Source organism: Frankliniella occidentalis, unplaced genomic scaffold, assembly GCF_000697945.3.
Source record: "Frankliniella occidentalis isolate FOCC.00 unplaced genomic scaffold, Focc_3.1 Scaffold3, whole genome shotgun sequence".
NCBI classification, from domain to species: domain Eukaryota; kingdom Metazoa; phylum Arthropoda; class Insecta; order Thysanoptera; family Thripidae; genus Frankliniella; species Frankliniella occidentalis.
Genome location: NW_026267133.1, coordinates 4,116,456 through 4,120,472, shown reverse-complemented (window position 1 = coordinate 4,120,472; position 4,017 = coordinate 4,116,456). Strand labels below are relative to the sequence as shown.

The 4,017-nt window shown below is 60.3% G+C and overlaps 1 protein-coding gene across 1 annotated transcript in view; it reads right to left on the bottom strand.

The window, feature by feature from the left end:
• LOC127749246 (gamma-aminobutyric acid receptor subunit epsilon-like) overlaps positions 1–4,017 on the bottom strand; it is a 12,368-nt gene that overhangs the window by 2,206 nt on the left and 6,145 nt on the right. Inside the window, exon 2 of the mRNA XM_052266627.1 lies at positions 2,596–2,777. The gene's annotated coding sequence lies outside the window, so the exon portion shown is untranslated. The remainder of the gene's footprint in view (positions 1–2,595; positions 2,778–4,017) is intronic.

The following is a 4,017-nucleotide window of genomic DNA, read 5'->3' as shown; positions in this document are numbered from 1 at the left end:
CTCCCCCACTCCTTTCCCCTTGCTCGCTCGCTACCCCCGACTTTGCTGCTCCGGCCTGCTCCGTTGTTAGCGCGGATTTCTATCGGCGTGTTGAGGACTCTTGAGCTCCGTCTCTCGCTCGCTCCCTCTTACTCTTACTCTCTCTCCCTCTCCCTCTCTCCTCCCCATCTTCCCGTCCCTTTCTCCTGTCGCCCCCACACCGCGTCTCGGTCCACCTGACTCCGCCCGACTCTCCCCGCGCTGCTCTCACTCGCCGCGCATTCTCGAGGAGAGCAGCCGTACAGGCGACGCTAAAAGTGCGCTGCTCTGGCGACCGCCGGCGACATTTTTCATATTTTGTCGTGTCTGCGCCGGGCTCAGGAGTCGCCATGAATTACAAGACGTAAACTGCTTATTTACCTCTCTCCCGTTCCCCGTTCACCCTCTGTCTGTCTGTCTGTCTGTCTACCCGTCTGTCTGCCCGTCTTTCTGTCTGCCCGTCTTCCTGTCCTCTCTCTCCCTCTCTCTCCCCCCTCCCTTCTCTCCTTGACTCTCTTTTTATCGCTCTGTTCTCCTCGATCCCCCCCCCCAGCCGTTTTGCAAATCGACCTGCGTAAACAGACCGACGGCAGAGCCGAATATTGTCATCAATTCATACGACAGCGTTCTGGTGGCTGCTTCAAAAGGTTGGCCCGGAGGAAGACCTAGGGAGGCCTCCTCAAATAACGCTTTTCATGCGCTTTTCCCATACCACGTCCAACTGTTTCCACTTTCAAATCGAACCGTTTACGACACATGCTAACCCTATAACCCTGCCTGCACACCGCGTCCGTCGGGCCAGTCTCAAAAGCACATGAACAAAACAAAAGTGCGGTAGGTTTACTGCCCTCACACGGCCGTCACGAAGCACATGACCACAATCTTCTTATGTCTATGCCGTCCCTGCGCCTTGCCAGAAAAATAGAGGAAGCACCGCAAAACAAAAACGATGAAAAAAAACCTTGATTACTATGGAAAGGGGGGGGGGGGTAAGACTCACGCAAAACAAGGGTCAGAAACATGAAAAGAGGGTGCAACGTGTAAGGAAAGAGAAAGTCAACCTCTCCCTCCTCTCCCCTGCACACAGGTCCGCGGCCATCTTGTTTGTCATCATCATTATTTTGTCTGACTATCGTCATTATTACTAACCTCTATTATAACTTCTTTGTGCGGGTGCGATGGTCGTGACGTCACCGACCAGCAAAGAGGGGGATGAGGAGAAGGGAGGGAGGCAGAGGGTTGGGGGGGGGGGCACAAGAGCGATACACACCATCACGATGATAAGGCATGATCCTCTCCTCCTCGGCGTGGCACCCCTCTACGTGCCCGCCCCCCTCCCCGTCCCTTATGTGGCCGCGCTGCCGGCCGCTAGCCTGCTCTCGAGGACGCCGCCGAGGAGACGCGCGACCGCACCGCGGCCGCCGGCCCGGCAGGCAGAGGAGCCCGCCGCAGACGAACAACTCCCGCCCTGTGTTCGGTGACACGAACGTCACCAAGTTTTAGCGACACTCACAAACATACATCGCACGACCGACATCATGACATGTGTTTTGGGGCGAGTGACTCAAATACGCGTCATCCAGACGTGTGACGATTTTTTGTATTTTTATTTTTATGTTGTACTTGGGGCATGCCGCGGGGGAGGGAGGGCAGATTAGTCTAGTTAACTAGTTCCCGGAGAGAGGACCAATCTGGCCAGCGCATACCAACCGTATGACGGTGGGCCGCTATTCGCCCCCCCCCCCCTCTTCTTTTTACTCAGAAAGTTTTGGGGCGCGGACATCATGCCGTAGTTAGTGCCGCCGTAACCCCTCGGCGATGGCTCGCTGTGGAGTCAGTGTTGAGTCTTCTTGCAAACATTGACGTGTCACTCCGAGCCGCTGTGTGGGGCTGGGGCTGGACGAGCTAGGCCTGGACGAGCTGGTGGCTGGACGAGATGGAGCTGGGCGAGCTGCCGGAGCTGGGAGAGCTGCCGGATAAGCTGCAGAAGCTGGACGAGCAGGAGCTGGACGAGCTAGGGACTGGACGAGCTATGGAGGCGGGCGAGATGGAGGTGGGCGAGATGGAGGTGGGCGAGCTGGACGAGCTGCTGGAGCTGAACAAGCTGCAGGTGAGCTGGACGAGCTATGGAACTGGGCGACTTGGAGGGAGCTACAAAGAGTAAGACACCTCTGCTTGCTGACGTCAAGGTCTAGGGGTATAGTACCGGCGCCGGCACATACACAACCCCCCCCCCCCCCCCCACACACACACACACACACAACACTCACACTCACACGAGCGCGCAGGTATACGTATGTGCCCGTTTCCAGGCGAGTTCCCCCGCTTAATTGATCTTAGCCAGTTCGTTATCAACTGGGGAGGTGGGGGGAAGGAGAGGGTGGGGGGTAATCGTGGTGCTCGCTCCAGCGCAACACACACTCCATCCCCACACAGCTTCCAGAGCAGCGCGCCGCCGGGGGTGTGAAAGGCTCGCCGCCGCGGCCTTGCGGGGCTCGACACCGACTCGACACGGTCAGCAGTTGCTCGAGGGTGGTGATTATATACGGCTCTAGTTATGACGACGACTGTACTCACCCCGGGGGCCCGGTCCCCGTCCCGGTCGCCGCAGTACCCCTCTGGCACGGCGCTCACACCATAGCGGGGGGCGGCTGTCCTACGCCGCGGCCTCCGGAGCAGCGCGCGCAGCTGGATCGGCGAGCAGCTCCTCCTTCCGGGCCTGCTGCTCCGGGTGGGCCTCCCGCGGGCCGGGCTGACACCTAGACGAAAGGAGAAAGCCACACTTGACACACTTCGGTAGGGGTTGGGCGAAGCAACCCCCGGGCGCCGCCCGCCCGGCTCCGCCCAGCTCTCCACAACACCCTCCCCCACTCCTCTCAGCCTCTCTGCCACGCTCCACATCCTCTGCTCTTCGTTATCCATAACCTGTCTATGCATCTCTCTCTCTCTCTCTCTCCGTTTCTTTTTCACTTACTTTGTAACTCTCTTCATCTGTGTGTGTGTGTGTGTGTGTGTGTGTGTGTGTGTGTGTTCACAGACGGTGTTCCTACACACTTCACTGACCCTTGCTGCAGGACAGAGTGGCAGCACCCTGCGGGAGTCACCAGCCTACCCTACCTTCTCTTCTACCACCTACCACTGGCCGCCACGCGGGAGGCGGTGGAGGCAGGTGAGGGAGCCACCGCTACCAGAGCTCCAGGGAGCTGGGAGCCCCCCCCCCCCCGCTCCTCCAGTCGTGATTAAATCCTTGCAGTAGAGTTCTGGTAATGACGCTCTTTCCTTTCCTACCCCGAGCAAGTTTGACGAGCGGCTCGGCCTGTGGCAGAGGGGCTGGGATGGAGGAGGGGGGAGGGGGCGCCCATGGGGAAAAGAAGCAGGACACAGCGCGGAGCGCGGTGCAGCCGGGCCCCGGCGGACCAACGCGGGCGCAGCGAGGTAGGAGGAAGAGCAGGCCTGGGCCGGGGCCGGGGCCATCGCTGCAAAGGCCGTGCTCGAGGACGGGGCCGGCCCCAGGGTAAAGGAGACCCGAGCCCGCACCGCGCACCGCACCCGAGCCCCGACCAGGCCTCCTTGTACACTTCTCGTGCTGCTGCTGCTGCTGCCGCTTCTTCCTCGAGGCCCTCTTGGGCCCGCCACCCCCGCCCCACCTCGACAGTTCATCTCGTAGCAGCCGTTTGAAGCCGTTGGAGTCGAGCGGTGGGGCCACCCGGCCGCCCCTCCATCCCGCGGGGAAGTCCCCTTTCAAACGTAAAAGGACGGCGGGAGGAGAAGACTCTGGCGATGAGCAGGCGGGTTACGACGGCGCTTTCGTTATATGTGGCAAAGTTCCGCGACAAGCATCTTGCGGGACTCCTCCTCCTCCACCACCTCCACCAAGGTCGCGACAACATCCACAACGGACGATCCCAGCAGCGGCCCCGGTCGCCGGCTCGTTCTTACCTCGGGGAATGCCCCTTCTTCCTTCTCTCTCCATCTTTTTGCGTCTCTCTCTCCCCCCCC